The 19,730-nt window shown below is 37.1% G+C and overlaps 1 protein-coding gene across 1 annotated transcript in view; it reads left to right on the plus strand.

Moving 5' to 3' along the window:
- Positions 1–700: 700 nt before the first annotated feature.
- Positions 701–19,730, plus strand: part of EPB41L3 (erythrocyte membrane protein band 4.1 like 3) — a 103,093-nt gene continuing 84,063 nt past the window's right edge. Inside the window, exon 1 of the mRNA XM_053468079.1 lies at positions 701–848. The gene's annotated coding sequence lies outside the window, so the exon portion shown is untranslated. The remainder of the gene's footprint in view (positions 849–19,730) is intronic.

A 19,730-nucleotide genomic window follows, 5' to 3' on the forward strand; every position in this document is an offset into this window, starting at 1 on the left:
TTTTCGGTTTTACATGTCGCTAGCCCCAGCCTTTTAGGCTTGTGTCCTGTGCATGGAATTTTTTTTTATCACACTAGCCTTATGGGCTAGGGCTTCAATGTTGGAGCACTCTTATGCATATAGTTTTTTTTTCATGTTTTTGCAAAGTACACATGATTTTTTTTAATACAAAAAAGGAATCGGAATTGTAATTGTTTTTCAGTACATGGAAAATGCCATGGTGGAGCCAGTTTTCCTAATAAGTTCCTTGTTTTCTGGTGAGGGGGGGTTAAGTAGCTCATTTGAGTGCCCCCCTCTCAATTCGATTTAAGTGGTCTGGGAGGCTAAGAAGGGGCCGCATATCTCTTCGGTGAGTGTGGCCCCCAAAGAAAAGAAGAAGGTGGACCTGGTGTGTACCGTGGCCTTCCTGTCACGTTTTGACACTAAGAACACCTTTTTCTTCATAGCAGAGCCAGGGACCTCAGGGCTTCAATGATACAAAAAAGTGACTATTAATAAGATTTTAATGGATTTTTCCCAAATACAATTTCTTTCAGGCTCATTTAAAGTGGTCTGTTACATTTGTATTATTTTTCATTTTGTTTTGCAGAGATATGTTGTATCTCATTTAGAAAGATCAGCAGATCAGATATATTTACACACATGCTCATATGCATTTCTGTGAATGGAGAGTAATTTATATTGAAATAATATGATGAGATAATCATGTATACCATGTAGTTTTGTCTGTGTAAATAAGTTCTAACAATATCGTTTTCTATTATTTGCATGTACGTGGTGTTTGGATTTTGGTCTCCGTTCATGGCTGAATTTGCACCTTGTTTGCAATGGGGGACATGGTGACAATGGTGAGTACTTTTAATTGTTTAGAACAACTCAGGAAAACTTTCTTGCTGATCAAGACAATTACCGTATTGATGGAAATGCAGAATCTGTCTGGAGGTGTAGACTTTGTGCTGTGTATTGAGATCAAGGGTTTACTCACCAAAGTAAACTCCAATTCCTGATTTTTCCTGTGCATTATGAAGGACCAACTCCAGTAACCTTCTCTGGCAAAACAAACCCATCATAATGAACCAATATGACTTCCAATGGAAAACTAATCTATCCACATTGGGAGGGTGTGGGAGTTGTAAATGGAGTTTACTGGAACAGAGTTGGTAATAGACTATGCTTTATACAGAGCTATTCCTACTAATTTCTCTTTTTTGTGAAAAACACACTTGCTACCCCTGCACAATGCATAGTTCAACCAGTAAATTGCGTTTCAAGCAATCTCACTGGGTCATCCAATTCTTGGTGCAGAATCTCACTGAGGCTTGTCCTTCATAATGTAAAGTGAAGTCAAAGTGGTGAAAGCACAACTCTCCTATAAATAAACCTTATTAGGTATACTCTATGCAGGGCCAATTCAAAAAGGTATTGCCGGACATACACACTGGGGTTGGCCCTTCTGAAATGTTCAACTCTCCAGAAAACTCCCATGTTATTGAATAGGCATCTATATCTACAAATGTACTAGTCACTTATCTCAATGTATAGCTGAAAATAGAATACTTTCATAACACTGCTGTGTCTTGTTAAGGCAAGACATTTTTACTTACGGGCTATATTTTTTTGAGGCGCCACTAAAAGTAGAAGTTGAAAAAACTACTTTTAAGCAAGACTAATTATAACGCAGCGTGTCATTTATTTTCACTTCAATCATGTGTTAAGTGATATAAATGCCTGTCATGTAACACGTACTTCATTATGAGTCGCGGACAGAAAAGCGGGACCATTTCACTTGGGCCAGCTTTGGTTGCAATGCCTTTTATTTTCTTTGTTCCAGTAATCTCAACAGCGAACTAGTGGACTCTCATAAGACTTTGTATACTCGTTCGCTGAATGTTTTATTTCACTTTTAATTACACAGTAAATTGCATTGTGCGTTGATGCCTCTGGGAGCCACACAATTTATTTAATGGTATTTTTTTATGATATTGGACCAGTTGTAAGGCTGGTAGAGCTGTAAACATCTGTCTGTGTTTTGTTGCCTGAAACTACCCAGATAAGTCATAGCACATATATATAATATTGTTTGTTTCTGTATAAAAATAAAACTGTTACAACCATATGGTCAAAAAGGCAATATTTTTTCAACATTACAACTTTCCAAAAATTGCATAAATCAATGTGAAATGTTTTATTTGGTGCAGTAAATTGCTACATGAATAGAATTCTTTTCTGTTCAGTTCTGTATATCAGGCAGATGTTTACATTACCATCTGTATCAATAAATATATTTTATAATATATAATAATATAGTATGCATTTTGCTTGTATGTCATGTAGAAGGAAAATATTCTTTTTATATGGACATGGAGACTGTGTTTTTTTATTTGAAAGCTTTCCGGTACAGTTTGCAAATGTCTTGGAATTTTTCATTGCTATTTTGTTCATATTTGGTGAAATGGTAGCGCGTATTGAAATAAAGCTGCAAAGGCCGGGCTGGGGTCCAATACAGCAGTAGCCGATGTGTAACAGAAAGGTTGTTTGGGTCATCACAGGCCTATGGATATTATCATAGCTCTGGGAAAGCTGATAGATGGATTCATACTTGAGAACACTCTTGGTAAAGCACTGCTTCCCCTGGTCTCCAGGTCACTTGTCTCTTTCTCTGGGTAAGGGAGCAGTGTTTGACCATGACCACTCTCCTACCATTTCACTTCCTAGTCCCACCTAAGGAGGATAGCCCCTCCACCATTCACAGCTAGCCCTGTCCCCTCACAAAGCCAGGAAGCTCCTAACAGCCTACCATGAGATGTTCCCAGGTATGGATGGGTGCATGTGTCTGAAAGTAAGGGAGGCCGATTTACTGCTGGCTAATACAGTGTTACACAAAAAAAGTTAATTTGCTGGAACGGGCTCTAGTGCTGTGGAATTAACCTATATAAAGTGTAAATGTAGTACAGCAACCAGTTTTATCAATTCATATGCTTGTATGGTGGGACCGTCAGAATGTAAGAGTATGACCTGAGGTCGTTAAGTGCTGTAAGCCATTTCTTAACCCAGATACCATAATCTCTTTCTGTGTGATTGTTACAACAAGATGATTATTGTTCTGTGATGTTGTGGAGCTATATTTACAGTATTTCAGTCTGGCTGTTCCAGTTCCACCTATATACATTTTCCTGTAGAGAATATAGACACCATAGAGCCTGTATATCTGCACAGGTTTTATTACAATCAATAGACGTCTTTACTCAATCTCAGAGCAGAACTATTAGTAAATGGAAGGGTGGAAATAAATGTTCCTTATGTTAGTGTAAAACTCACATAGAGGTCATTTTCTGTGAAGAATTCCTCTTGAGATTGGCCACAGAAAAAAATGGAAGAATTTCAGGATGTTTTTCTGTCTACTTGTCCACTTGTATGTAATTTACTTGACTACCTAATTCTGATGCACTGTAACTTGGTCTATGAAGAATGAATATGACTGAGGAGTCATTCTCACTTCAACACATTTGTCCTGGCCAGTAATTATGTTGCCATTGAGATTTATATTTCTAAAGTGGAATCTAGTGAATCTGCCAAGGTCGAGACATATTCTCAGTCTAACCTAATATTGCCGATTGTGAAAGCTCTAATGCGGTGTAGAGGTGTAGACGTTCTGAGAGACGGGGTGAGATTGTTAACATCTCGCACATTGCTTTCACTTAGGTACCAAAAATACATTATGCTTCCAATCTGCTATTTTCCAGTTATTAAACTGTCATTTTTATTGTACTTTACTCACACATCGCTGATATATATTTGATAGATTCCGTCATGCATGTGTTGTGTCTCTGGATGTTAATAAACTATGCAGTTGCCCAGAGCAGTGTCTCAGCCTGTGGTATATATACCCCTTGGGGTTCGACGTGACGTTTTAATTCCTGAAGTTAATAGTGTTTGATAGGGAACAGTTATAAAATATACTTACTGAACAAAACCTGTACATTAAGAGTACTTGGTTGGAAAAATGTTGAGAAATACTTTCCCAAAGCTCTAGTTTTGTTTGGGGAAGGTTGCACATAGGTTATCCACTCATTTCTCATCTATACCTACCTACAGAAAATGTTATCCTATTTTTTAATGATTTAGGAGGTGATGATAAGTGTTTGTCTGTGTTGCCTTTCTGAAAACTGACAAATGGCCTAGGTCCAGTTCATTACTCCTATGAGGTTTCATTTACCATTCCAAACGTATCCAGTGTTCAGCACTCTTTATTAGATCACGGAAGTCCCACTAAGGGATATTTGTTCACTTACGGTATGCAGTTAATGGATTGATTGTGACTTCAACAGAAGGCAGCTAGTGACATGTTTATAGTTCATGCATTATGGTCTTTATGGACTATACAGGACAGTCCATACTAAATTTCAGTTTTAAAAGGTACTACTTTTAGGTACTTTTGATTATTTATATGGTGCTCACCGAGTAGCATATTGTAAGAAAAATAGCTTACAATATTTCTAGCTGTGGGCTACGTTTGGTCTTAACCGGTTGATGCATGGGCCACTTCTGACCTTTTTAGGGTCAGCCATAAGAAGGTCTACCCAATGGTAGAGCCCATTGTAGACCACGTGAATATGGTTTCATGCGTTCCTCTCAATGAATGACCACACATGTACATCTAACAGAGCCACTTCATTCAACTTCTTGGTGAAAGGTGACCGTTTGTACCGTCCAAAGGTTGTTCTAATCAGGAAGACTAAGAGCCGAAATGTGTTTAGCTAAGATTTCTGCATGGGTCGTAAACAACTTTATTGCCCGCTGTACATTTTTTTGCGATAAAAGCTTTGCTGGCTAAAGCGGTTTCAGACATGGAGCAAGGGTTACGTTTAAAAGCTACAGAAGTGGCAGACTTTGCTTTTAGAGATAAGTAACGTTTTCTTTTAAGAGGAAGCTTTATTTGGAAATGAGATTTCAAATTTTTTCTTTATCTTCCTTTTCTCCGGAGGCTCTTGTTCTTCTCTATTTTTAGACAGAGTTTTTTTTTTCTTCAGCATGTTACGTGTAGTTGTAATGATCCTACTTTTTAAGTGTATTCCAAAAATACTTTAGCTACCTCTTGAAAATCATGATGCCAAATTGCGGTGTGCTATGAGGCATAATTCGATCTTAATTCTCTGGTTATGTTTATACCCGTTGATTGATGATAAGCACCTCGGAATACAGTAGGAAATAAACAGTGATCCTTTATCTTCTGCTCAAGCATTCTTGCTTAGTCAGTACAGAAGTATTTGCTTTTATTCTTCATTATTACTGTTATTAGTTTCCACAGTCAGTGGTTGAGTCCTTTTGCTCAGTAAAGGGCCTCATACCTTCGTTTGAGCCGGCTGCAAAAAATAGTCAGAAATAGGAAAAATATATGAGAATATTTTTTTAAATGATTGTCTTATAATGTGGGACGTAGAGAAGCCATTAATTCTGGGTTTGCCAAATCCCGGTGGTCCAGTAGCCATGGCTCCTAGAGTTTTAGATCTGGCTTCTAAATTTGAACAACTTCAAGCTGGCTACCAAATTTGCCTGCCCCTATATTAATAAATGTATTATGTGTTTCTAGTTGGGGAAAAATGTCCTGTGGATGCTAAAAACTGTAATTGGAAATCAATATGGTAAATGGCTTGGGCATTAATGCAGAATAAGGTTATCTCTGAAGGGCAACTCATGTAGGAAAAAATGTAACTATGCAGTGGACACGGACGAGATCCTCGCTGACCAACCCAAGACATTCTGCTGAACACTGTTATTTTCTGGAGCAGACTTTGATGATTTTGTAATTGTGAATTCAGATGACAAACCGCAGGGTTGTCAAAGCAAAGTTCATGCAAAAAATATAATTATTAGTTTTACATGTTTTTTTTTATCATCTATCACGTTGAGAGGAGAAATTATACCCCTTCAATTTTTGTGCATTAGAGTAATCGCTGCACCTGTTTTTTGTGCGTGTTTACAAATCTATTTGATAGGTTAGCATGTTTCAACATGTTAACAATCCCTGAACAGAAGGCGAAACAAGCTGATAATTCTTGCTATTGTTGTGTGTTGTTAGGAACAGTGATTTTCAACCTTCTTTCCGCTAGTGACAATCAGATAAAGCAGTACGTTTACCCAATAAATACCCCTCATAACAAATGCTTTTTTGAAGCACCGTGATAACCTTTATGATTAATATATATTTGCGAAATACCCCGATAGGTTATCAAAAGTACCCTAAAGGGGTCCGTGTATAATAAACTGGGGACAATATGGCATTAAGAATGATTTCTGCAGCAAATGTTTGAAATAATTGCCACTTATGTTAAGGGAACATATGGCAAATATATACTTTTAATACTTCACTTCTTGCCTTCTTTTGGATCAACAGCGGTTAGCTACTTGTATTAAAATTACTGAAATACTTTTATTATATGCAATGAAGGATGCAATGCATCCTGAAACCACTTGGTGCCGCTGGTGCATAGGAGTGTATGTACACACTCCTGCACAACTAAGCAGCCGTTTTATAATCTGCTGCTTTTGAATGCCAATTTAATTCCACTATGGAAAATATGATAGGTGAAGGAGGATCAACATTCACTACCACCCTGTTTTAGTCAATAGGGGGCCCAGAAAATGCTCTTTTTTTCTAATTTAATTTGATTTTTTTACACTTCCTACTGGATACAGGGGAAGTGCTAAAACTTCCATTTCCATTTTGCCTATTTTTTCATGGAGGTGGTCATAAGGCACTAAGATGCTAAGACCCTTAATGAATGAGGACGTGTGCCTGTTCCATTGTTAATGGTAGAACACTATGTTTGTGCCTTTTTTGGGGGTCTGACAAAGGAAAGAGATCATGAAGTAACTATATCTGATGACTTTGTAAGGGGATAGGAAGTTGACCCAGAGAGAGCAGAGAATGGGTTTAGCCACCATAAACCCAGAAATTAGTACCGTATTTGCTCGATTATAAGACAAGGTTTTTTCCAGAGCAAATGCTCTGAAAAATACCCCTCGTCTTATAATCAGGGTCGTCTTATAATCAGACCTCAAATAGGTCTGATTATGAGACTAAGATCCAGATCCCCCGCAGGGTTAAAAGGCATATCATGGGGCACAGTGGTATATATGGGGTATAAGGCATTTCTGGGGCAGATGTGCATAACTGGGGGGGAGCAGGTTGAAAAGAAAAAAGGAAATAAAAACAAAATATTTTTCTCAATCATAGCTTTTATTAACAAACAATTGTTCACATAGTTTACATGAACTAACATTTACTGGTAAAACTTTTTTCCTACGGGGTCGTCTTATATTCAGGCTTTTTCTTTTTTTCATAAGTTAATATTCAGATTTTGGGGGGTCGTTTTATAATCTAGCAAATACGGTAATTCATCAGACACACGATCTGAGGCCAACAGCCACAAGATGACCATGTTTAAAATGTTTTAAGTGGTTAATTTCTATTAAGTTATTTTGATATATAAATTTGTTTTAATGTAATATTGCTCAGTAACATCACAGTGCATACAATTATTTGTCATTAAAATGTGAGATTCTGTAAGATTATAATTAAAGGTAAAATAAATCAACCATGCCTGCAAAGGTTTTTGCCCTAACAAATTCATATTATGCATTTATTATATTGAATATATCACAAACAATGCATTATTATTATTACTAACTTTATATAAAGAAGTGTCATAACCATTAGTAAAATACACTGAGCTAAGGGCATGGACAAAAGATGCAAAAATGGAGCATGTCTGCTGCTAGCTGAGATTTGTTAGAGTTATATTTCCAGAATAGCTGGGAAGCTATGTGTCTCAGTAGCCAGACTTATAATTTAAAATCCTCTGCCTACTCCAGAATTCACAATTTGTATTTATATTTCACTTGGCCCCCAGGAAGAATAGTTCAAACTTATGACAGTAATAATAAGGGATGCTAATAGAAAATCAAATACCTGTATAAAATGATAATTGTGCGTACCTAATATATTATATATATAATAAATATAAATAATATATTTTTATTAAATCCCAGCTGCATTTTCTTATCTGTGTTTAGACTTTGATGATCTTTTAGGTCTGGAATTGTCTGAACGACAAAACATTTCTTTAGCAAATGCCACCGCAATCTTAGAGGAATAAATAGCATGTCTTCCCATTAATGAACAGGAGTTTCATTTTATTGCTCTGGAACTCAGCAGCTGTGTCTCGGGAGTCTCTGAGACTCATTTGCTACAGACCCAGAGTTGTGCCAGTCTTTGTTTGCCATTTAGGTAGGCATGCAATGAATTCTATTAGTTTTGCTAATAATTCATTTTAAAAATATACTTGTGGAAGTACCTCCAACATCTTTGTCTAGATGGTTGTTTCCAATCACTATGCACTTATGTTTTATTAATGTAAAAGTCCGCAGTGGGGTTTATTGCCAGTAGAGTTGTGGTTTTAACTCTCACCTCACTATTGATAATGAAGGGCCAACACTGGCAAGTTTCTCCTACAAGAAGGGCTGAGATAGGTAATGCTTAATTCAGTTGGGGAAGAGACACTGAAGACATTTACTGATTTATCTGTGCATTATATAGGTTCAACCAATCTCTTCCTGCAGTGGACCCTCAGTGGGTTGGACCATCATAATGATTAGTGAAGTCAAGGAACTGAAACACAAATCTCTTGACGACTATTCCTTTAGTGAATACACCCCAGAGTGCTTGAATATGTGACAAGGTTTTTTTTTCAGAGCAAATGCTCTAAAAAATACCCCTCATCTTATATTCGAGGTCGTCTTATAATCATACCTCAAATAGAGGTCTGACTACAAGACTAAGATCCAGATCCTCCGCAGCGCTGCACAGGACCTGGATCCTCCTCTCTGTGAGTCGGTGAACGTCTGTGCGAGTACTGGCGTAACAGGACCTTCCGGTGCTCAGTCTTAGAAGCCCTGGTGGAAGTGCCGGGCTGAAGAGGAGGATTGTCTACGCGCATTGCACAGACCTCCACCGACTACCCCCAGTAGACACCAGGGAGTCTAAAGCACAGGGGACAAGTCTTGGGAAGCATTGGTAAGTCGGGGGGGGGGTCAGAGTGGCATATAGGGGGTATAATGCATATCAGGGAGGCAGAGTGGCAAATAGGGGGATATACGGCATATATGGGGGGCAGAGGCATAACTGGGGGGGCAATCTGGCAAATAAAAACAAGAAATGCATTTTTCTCAATCATAGTTTTTATTAAATATAAAAAAATAGTTTACATGTGAATTAATATTTACTAGTAAAACTTTTTTCGTATACAGCAGCCAGACTTTTTCTTTTTTTCCTAAATTAATATTCAAGTTTTTCGGGTGTCGTCTTATAATTGAGCAAATACGGTATTAGTCATGGCTTCAGTAATATTTACCGCAGGATTTTAATAGTTTTTGGCTATTATCTTATAAACATGTAATCGTATATAATTCAGTCTCAAAAGCCAAAGTTTAATTCCTTTGCAAAAAAAGACATGTCTTGTGTGTATGGAGCAGCGTTGCCTATTGTTGTAAGGTCAGGTGGAGGAGCCCAATGGGTGAGGAGGCCGGGTTTGCAGTACCAAAGGGGAATCCAAAATACATGGTCAAAAGGGGCAGAGGTCTAGGGCTGGTGGCCAGGTTCACAACGGTAGGTCGAATCAGGAAAGCCAGGCAAAAAGGCACTATGGCACACTTTCTAGAGCAAGCTAGCTCTACAACTAAGCAAGGAGGAAAGGACAAGTCACAAACAAAAGAAAAAAAACAAGAACATTTCTAAGTGACATTAAACTTTTTAACAGTAGTCTATTTTGGATTTTTTTGTTGTTGTTGCAATTTATGATCTGGGGATATATCTGGTACCCGAGTGGGAGGTCTGTGGGGTAAATAGTGAGATGCTGAAGTTACAATGAAATGTAATGTATTAGGAAAGGTAAAGTTCTTTAAGTTCATGCAAAATCCATTGGCTGACAGCTGTAACCACTAGAACAGAAGATGGGGAGCCTAATATGCTTCCCAATTTTGTAAGCAAAACAGGACAAAGGATGAAATGATGAAATTCTGCTGTATTAATAAAAGATGCAGCCCTTATTGCATAAAAGGATGTTAGAGGAATATATTTTTTCCTGGCCATTTCAATCAGCGCATTTTTAATGCTATGTGCTATTTTGGTTTTTTCATAGCATTGCCTCAAATTCAATTATTCATTTTAATGTGTTTGCAAATGAGAAGGACACATTAGTTTTGTCTGCCAACACAATTTGCTTTGATTGCTAGTAAGTGATGCTTTTCCTGGCAAATACTTCTGTCTTCCTTCAAGGTCGACCAAATATAACCCAAGCAGCTCAATGAAGTTTGAACCTGATTCAGATTCCGCAAACTATTACACATCCCTGGAGTAATGTGGTATTAACAACAGAAAAGGGGGAATGGGGTCTCCTTATTGGAACTTAAGGGTGCCGTTCCACAAGTTCTGCGTAATATTCTTCTTGGAAACCCTTCCCTGTACCTTTTTTAATAATCGAGAGATTAAAGCATGATGAGATTTGGAGAAGGAATCAGAGTAGTGAGGTTTATATATTTCCAGTAGCAAACTTGTATAAGTTAAATAAAAAAGTTCTACTTGCAAATTTACGGTATTAATGTCAACTCACAAAAAAAAACAATCCTCAACTCTCATACACTTACATGCAGGAGTTGAACAGAACCTGAACTCTCAAGAAGTAAAAGGTAAGATACATTAAGAAAAGATATGTTCTTTGCTGTGTAACAAATACATTTTATGACTCTAAAACAAATGTCCATTGAAACTTGAAGGTTGGTCTTCCTTTTGTAAATCCTGTAAAAATGATTTTAAAAAATTCAAATTAATGTTAAACTTTAAAAAAAAAAAAAAAGCCTAGAAATATACTAAGTCTGTAGAATGTTTAAAAAATATTTTCGGCTTGTAAGGTAGAAAGCAAAGGAGTAGAATAGAAATGAATATCCGTGATATTCTCTAGGGCTTTGCTGTAGGAGCAAGGATTGATGTGTGTGGGAGAAAAAAACTCATACGGAATAACGTCCTCGGGTGACATTCTGCATTTGGGAGGACTTTATTCGGCATGGGCTTTGTGTGGTACAAATAAAACTGTACGGCATGAGAGCTTTATGACGCTCCATGTGTGCTGCAGAAGAAGGGCAGCATTGAAATGCCCAAAGTGTCATTTCTCCTTACAGGTCTACTTAATGATGTATTATTATTACTTATCTAGCTCCGGCATTTAATGCTGTGCTTTACATGGAGTATGACGATTTTAAATCGACAGAGATACTAACACCGTATGAACTGTTTTCTGTCAAATAGGAGTAAATGCTTTTCTATTACTCATAGGAACAATCACACATATTGCGATATGCCTTTTTGATCCATCAGATCAGAGTTTACTGTACTTAACTGAAGACCATTTATTACATGCTCACCACAACTACTCACACTTAGAGAGGTTAGGAGATGTTTATGAAGGAGTGGAGGACTTGCTGAAAATAGTGATTTAATGGTAGAAACTTCAAATGAAAGAAATGCTATAAAAATCATCTTCAATATACAGTTTGATTTGTAATTGCAAATAGTTCTTTCTCCATTATGGTGTCAGAATTTGTGAAAAAATGTAGCTATAATATAAACTCTGATCCTCTGTACTTTAGCAATGAGTCAGCTACATCCTGCTGAATTTTTTATGGCTGAAACATGCATTTTGGGTGCATTACGATAAAATAGAAATTGAGCATTAAAAAGAAAAGGTTATAATGTGGATGGTTTTAAATGAGTTTCTATTTTATTTTTTACTTAAAAAAATATAATAATAAAAATAAAACAAATAATATATATATATATATATATATATATATATAAATCCATATTTTTTTAATTGTCCTAAACTGTCCTGCTTAAAGACTGTTCTTCCAAAGATGATGCTGCCTCAGCCCATTACACGCTTATTGTAATTTAAGGAAGTATATATAATTAATTTAATTATACTTCCTTAATTTAATTTAAGGAAGTATATATAAGTAATAAATATATATGTGTCATTGGTCCTTAAAAAATAAAGTAGCACTCAGCCAACAAGGCCATTTAGTGGTTAACAAGAACAAGGCTGTGTCAGGCTTCTGTATCTTGTCATAAGCCAATTATGAGGTCCACAGCCAACCAGTCAGACAACAAATCCAGGAGGGACCCCAGTCTGACAGATGGATTCTTATACCAGACAAAATCACAGATGGCTTTTTTTGTTACCTCGGGTGGCATTTTGAGGACGGAGAATGAGAAAATGTTAAATTTATGGCAGACTCATAATTTGAATATAATAAACTTGTTTCTTAGTAGATGTTTTATAATCCATGAAGCACACTAAATGCCCTTTCCATGTTTTTCCACGTACGTTATTTGTATATCCACTCCAGTGGATATTCTAGTTGTAATTTCACTTTAATATTCTAATTTTAATGCCTATGTATATACAATTAGGTGATTCTTTTCATTTATTTATTTATTTTTTTAATTTGAAACCATTCTGGAAAATGATGTCCGATTTCCTACTGGTCACCATGACTAGTAAAGAAAAATAACTTTTAAGAGAACATTTTTCAGTAATTCACATTTGTTTACCCTAATCAATTTGCGAGGCATTAATGGCCTTGGGAGCTGATACTTCACCACTTAGAGGTGCACTTTGGGCTAAGCGATAAGAGCATCTGGTGAAACACCTGCGCATGCCATCTGCTAATACTGTCCACAGCTAGTTTGCTTGCTTACAAGAAAGGGGACATGAAAATAAAGATTAACTATCAGTATTTAATATGTTTTCTTTTGTTTTTTCCCCGTCACGCACTTTTGGGATTAGTTCACAACCATTAGATTAATAGAACGTAGAATACTGCAGCCATTCAGCGTTTTGTATGTTCTCTGAATACAGTCCAAAGGAAGACCTGATGCATTTGTAATGGAATTCAGAAACAGAGTATTTCTGTGACTTTGTTAAATAAAAAGCCAAGCCCTTTCTTAGTGGTTCTAGTGTTAACTATTTGGGCACCATTGGCATTCAGGTATTATTTTTTAACAAACCTTTCAATGGCCAGTCTTAAGTAAAACATCGGTTTTAAAAAGTACCATGGAGAAAATATTTTTCACCTTGAACATAAAATAATCTGCTTTTATTTAATTTGTTCCATTGAACTTTCTTTCTCTACAGACGTGTAGTGGGTGACTTTCCCCCGCTCCAACACCACACCAAGCTGATTCTTTATGGCAATGCTAATGAAGCGCGTTCCTCCACAGACTTTTATTAGCCAGGGTATCCAACAGGTTTCATTACAGATGAACCATTCTGTTGTTAACACAGGCAGTATGATAAGAAGTTGGGGTGTTTATCTAGTAGATTGGGCCAAGATAATAGAGCTAGAGCACAGAGAACTGGCTATTATCCTGCTTTATATTATTATATTATGCATCATTATTACTGTTTTAGAAAAGATTTTTTTTTTAAAATCTGATACTAACAAATAAAACATTTGGTTGAAGTTCCTCTTTAAGGCAAGAAGTTTAGTAAGGTATGTTAAAAAAGGTTAATTTGCAAATCCACCCATAGTTCTTAAAGTATATGCTTTAATTTCCTTACCTGTAAAGAGTATTGGATTTTGCTGTATGTGATGTGTTATTTTTTAATTAATTTATAACATAAAGGCAAGCATTTGGCTTCTTTTCTTAAATCTTGATCTCTGTGTCTTTGTTCTAAAAACTTTGTTCTGAAAAATGCATTTTTTGTTTTTATTTCCTATTATTTGCCAACCTGCTCCCCAGTTATGCACATTTGCCTCATGCCTTGCTACTCTGCCCCCCACATATGCCTCCCTGATATGCCACTCTGCCCCCCCTATATGCACTCTGTGCTCTGTCATAGAAGCCCCTGCAGAAGTGCCGGCAGCAGCGGAGGTTGTCTGCCCGCATCGTGCAGACATTCACCGGCTGCCAGAGAGGAGGATCCTGGGCTCCTGCAGCTTTGTGGGGGACCCTCCTCTCTGGCAGCCGTTAAACATCATGCGCGATGCGCGTAGACAACCTCCGCTGCTGGCCAGTACTTCCAGGGCTTCTATGGTGGAGCACCGGAAGGTCATTTGATGCCGGCGCTCCGTCATAGAAGCCCTGACAGAAGTGCCGGCAGGGGAGGTTGTCTGCGCGCATCGTGCAGGCGTCCACCGGCTGCCAGAGCAGAGGATCCAGGTCCCCTGCAACACTGCGGATGATCTGGAACTTAGTCTTGTAGGCAGACCTCTGTTTGAGGTCTGATTATAAGACAATCTCGAATATAAGACAAGGGGTATTTTTCAGAGCACTTGCATTTGCATCTGGAAAAAAAACTTGTCTTATAATTGAACAAATACGGTATATCAAATAATTACTTAAGTGGGTTGTAGTACATGTGCATGGGTTATAGTTCTTATAACTTAATGTATGTTGCAATAATTCTTATTTCTGATAAAACTGAATTTTTGTATTTAACGGGTTTCCAATAATGGTGTAAAAAATTATTTTCCTGCCAAGTTTCTTTCCCATCAAACTCAGTAACTTCAGACTTCTTTTAAAGAAAAAAAAAACGTAGCTGTATTAAGTCATCCACGAATTTAAACTATAAATTACAAATCAATTTCATATTCTTGTAGAGCCTCTGAAATAGGAATATGCATAAAGTTGGCATTGATACAGTCAAATAAGTGCAGTTTGGTATCTACTTACTGTAAATCCGTATAAAGTTCCATTTGGACACTGGCTTTGTTAAAGATTTAGCTGAATCAGCAGATTAGATGTAACCCATTAACTGTTATATCTTATTACTCTTTTAGTACTTTCCTTTATGGGCTGATATCAAATATTAAAGTGGAAAATACTCTAAAATGGAAAACTAAATAATAAATATGGTTAATTTACAAGTGAAGGAATATTGGATTAGAGAGAACTTTTGTTTGATTCCCTAAAACCAGTTGTATAAAATGAAACATTTTCCAAAAAAAAACACTTTTTGGATATGACACCAAAATATTTAGGATGCTGATGTCAAGATGTATGATATCAATGGCAGATAATAACCACACGACCCATTTAGTGGACTTGTGCATTTTGATGCGTACGAATTGCAAATTTGCCATTTTTATTTAATTTCGGCAAATTGTACGAATCACCAAAAAGGAGGCCATACCCTCATGAAACCGTCCCATTATTTCACACTTTGTGTGCCACGTCCGCTTCGGTGTCTCGCAGCTCTGCTTCTGTGTCTCTCATCGTCTTGTTCTTTATCTTCTTGTTCTCTTTTCTCTCTTCATTTTTCATCCGCATCTCTGCGGACATGACTTCCAGGTATACTTCCGCCAAAGTGGTGGAGCTTCCTGTGACATCCTCTGCCGGACCCTCCAATAGGGGGAGATGATGTCACCAGAAGCTCCGCCATATTATTGGAACAAGGAGCATATACAGCCACCAGCTGTCTTAATAAACACTTGACATTGTGGTATTTGTATGCTAAACAGGATATCCAAGGGGGGGCAACAAGGTAACTGAATCTTTGTACTTTGATCTTAAATACATAATTTTCCTGGATGCCTGGATGTAATAGAACATTGTATGGTCACTACTGTGTACGCTACCTATGAATATTCTTGACACCTGGGGGTTGTGTGTTTCCTGGTATTTTGTTACTCTGTGATGCTCATGAAATATATGAGAATCCACAGCTACAGAAGATACTGTAGCTGTGGATTGTGACAAGCCCCTAGGGCATTCCCGGCCTGCCGCAATCCAGAGGCATCCTGAAACACCCCTCCCCCAATTGGCATCGGGTTCGGGCATCATGAACATCACTCTCCTATCAATTTTTACCACCCATCACTGTGACAGCCAGTAATAATGATTGGGTGGTTCGGTGGCCATTTTTTTCTTTCCTGGATAGCCTCACGTCACTGGTGAGACCATGAATTAAAGTATGATGTGGATTAAGGAAAGGTGTGTGCACACAGTTTAACACCACAGACACATCTCCTGATAAAGTCCTGTTTTTGTTTTATATTTGGAGTCTGATGAACACCACATGTTGGAAGTGAAAAAGTAAAGTGGCTTTATATTGTTCTGTCGATAGACATAGTTGCGCTTTGCAGAATAAATAGAATTAAAGCTTTATACAAGCAAATCAGTGAGATTTCTTCAAAGTCTCCTCACAGATTGAATTATGCATTCTACAGAGCCAGCTCAGCCCTTCTTGTAGGAGAAACTTGCCAGCGTTGGCCCATCATAATGGTGACGTGAGTGCGTAAAAAAAAAAAAAACAACTCTCGCTTAAGGTGATACAACCCAATGCTTCAGTCCCAGTATCATGTAGCACCAGGTACAGAACTTGATGTACACTGAAATTTATCGGAAAGATCAGAGGTTTAGATATATTGTAAGGAACTTTTACTTCTCCAAGAGGGCGGCAGAAGTGGTAGAGGTCAATAGAGTGAGGGAATTTTAAACATGCATGGGGTAGTCATATGGCGAACCTAAATATAAGAAAAGAACAAGGGTCAATTTAAGGAATAATGGGCAGACTAGATGGGCTGAATGGTTCTTATCTGCTGCCAAATTCTATGTTTCTTGTTTCTCTGCCCTTCTTCATCATTCATAAAATGACTTCTCCTATTCCTCTTGCATTTTACAAACTCTTGTTTGAAGAACAGATCAAAGGAATGGAAAATATTTGCAAAAATCAGGATTTCAGGGTAAGCCAACCTGGCAGTGGAACACTACAAGACCCAAATATTTAGTTGCTGATTTACACCTTTGCTCGTGGAATATCACACTGGAGTAGATTTCAGATTAGCCATAAAACTCTATATGATTGCACAAGTGCAGGAAAATACAAAACTCGGTTCTTACATTTACCACCCCAAATGACTGAAAATAAGTGAGGGTCCATTTAATCAGATAAGGTGGATTTTAGATTTTAGAGTCTATTATCCTAATACCATATGAGTGAGGTTCCTTGTTTTAGATAAGCTTACGAGCTTGGCCAAAGTACACTACTAGAGCATTAAAGCTATTTACTTTCGATAACATTCAGAGGGAAGGATCTGAAATGGACAAAAAATTTTTTTTTAAATCTTCTTTGATGTCTAAATCTTCAGAAGCAGTTTTAATTGTGTGAGGAGAAATGTGCAAACAATCTACCAAGGAAACCCATGTCACGTGTTGGCAGGTGCATGGGACGTGTGCCTACAAATGTTATGTAGATCAGGATGGCTTGATGGCTACATGCTTCATACATATTCTTATGATTTAACTATACACGACTAACCTTTCTATGTATAGCTATTTTTGTAGAACTATCCAAGTCATAAAAATCATCACTATCCTTTGGTCTCCCTATCCTACCCCATACCTATCATCACCTCTTTTTCCTTTATTTCCTGCCAGTATCTATCATACTCCTTGTCTTTTGCCTGTCTCATCGACCCACCAAGTATATGTTGTCCGAGTTAATGTCATGGCATACCAAGGATAAATGTATCTCCTTACCGAAATGTTTTTTATGTGTAGTATATTTTATATAGTGTAACAAACATCATTACTCGATACTTGCAGTATGTAGCACGTTTAAATTAGGCCATGGCCAACAGTGATACTTTAAACTCTTCTGCAATGTAATTGGTAGAGCAGAGTCTTTATTGGGTCATGTTAATTAACTTACAATTGCCTAATAGCTGATAAGTTATAAATGTTTCAGAGGTAACAGAGATAAAATTTTGGCGACAGAGCCCTTAATCATCTCAGCGGCAGTATTTGTTTGAAAGTCTTCTTCTGATCTTTCAAAGGCGTCAGTGTGAATGAATGTGCGATTAATTTAAATGTTAACTAATTATAAATAATGTGCTTATGGTGACAGCTCAGAGCTCTTGGTTCTGAAGATGATTTTTATATGCAGGTTTATATTTCTTACTAGCCCACAGCTTTTTCATATGTATAAAAAGAATGATTTGATTGCCTCAGGGACATAGATCACATTACATTTCCCAATTGACTGTCCTCTAAGGGGTTATTGTTTGTGCGGTTTTTTTTGAGGCATATAAGATAGATATATACTGGCATCAGAAAACCTTTCTGGGCATTTGTCTGTAAGACCACACTAGTGACACGAACAAGCTACCCAGGCCAGCAGTCTTCAGACATTTGTCCTGTTTTTGCCATTGTCGGTCCTAGTCTATCATACATTCACATTTGTTTAGATCATTCATAACAGTTGTTTATGGGTTAGAACCTTGCCGGTCTTTTAAAATGTGAATGTGCTACAGAGTGGTCAGGGAGGTGAATGAACATGTTTACCACGGTTAGATAGCCTGAAGCGTTAGAGGTTCTTTTTTTCCAGGTTTTTGTTTCATATTCTGTACAGACTTTGTGCCTTTATAATGTTTTATACGTTATTGGAACTTGACATGAGATTGTATTCTGCAAAACAACATATCCCAAAGCATTAGTGTATCGGCCTAATCACTGGTATGATAAAAGGCTATTCTCCTAAGTGTAAGCATCCAGAAGGCCTATTTTACCTGAAGGCCTGTAGCTTTGTAGTTTTTTTGTTTTTTTTAAAGGTTTTGCCACATTATCCCTGTGGAGTTCTGAATTCTACCCTTTATTTTCATATTTAAATTCTCTAAGTACATACTTTTAGCCTACTCCTTTTCATTTTTATTTTGCCACATTGGCTTTGATGTTATCCTATTAAATTCGTAACAACATTTTAAGATGGTACATTTTTCTTCTCTGCCATCTTTTGCTGCAGAATTTAGTGTCGGTTTTAAAAATGTTCATCCCTTTATTAATGAAAAAAGTGCTGTCTTGTCCCATATTGTTTATTTTTAATACGATTCCAATTACCGTGTTGTACAAATATTAGATGTTATCCATAGTGAAACAAACAGTATATCATATAATGCATGTTCATGTCTAAGGACCAAAAACTTCATTTTCTAGCTAAATGCACTAAGTTAACTATCTACATTCACATTCAAATGGATATTTGAATTGGTATTCATGGTTTGTAGAATTTTATCTTCTATATATTCTCTTGAAGGCACATTAAAGGCTAAATCTAATTTATATGCAGACTTTATTGTGCCTTTGAAAGAAATGTCATGTTTCATAAAGAGACTAGTTATATATATATATATGGACTTGGGGCTTCTGGGTTTTTATGGTATTATTATTATTACCGTTATTATATTTTCGGGAGGGCTTATTAATTTGTTTAGGAGTCCTTAGAGTGGTATGTGTGTGTTGTATGCAGGATAATGAGGTGTGTGTAAATTTGTAACATAGACGCATAGAACTTGACCGTAGGTGAGAGGCATTCAGCCCGTGCAGTCCACCCAAGCTTGCTTTATTTTGTGTTTTAAATTAGGGGTGATATATTGAGCGCTAGATTAGTGCATAGCGGGCACTAAGTACTCCATATTCTCTTTTCTGATATTTAAAGCGTTACCGTATTTCCCCCAAGTATAAGACGCACCTTAATTTTGGGGGCCGAAATTAAATAAATATATATATTACATAAAGTTATTGTACTGGCTGCCTGGGCATGATATGAGTGTGATTGATGTTAGCCTGCTGAGTGTTTCCAGCAGAATTATTATCTTATATTTTATGAATATGA

This window comes from Spea bombifrons, chromosome 5, assembly GCF_027358695.1.
Source record: "Spea bombifrons isolate aSpeBom1 chromosome 5, aSpeBom1.2.pri, whole genome shotgun sequence".
Lineage (NCBI taxonomy): Eukaryota > Metazoa > Chordata > Amphibia > Anura > Pelobatidae > Spea > Spea bombifrons.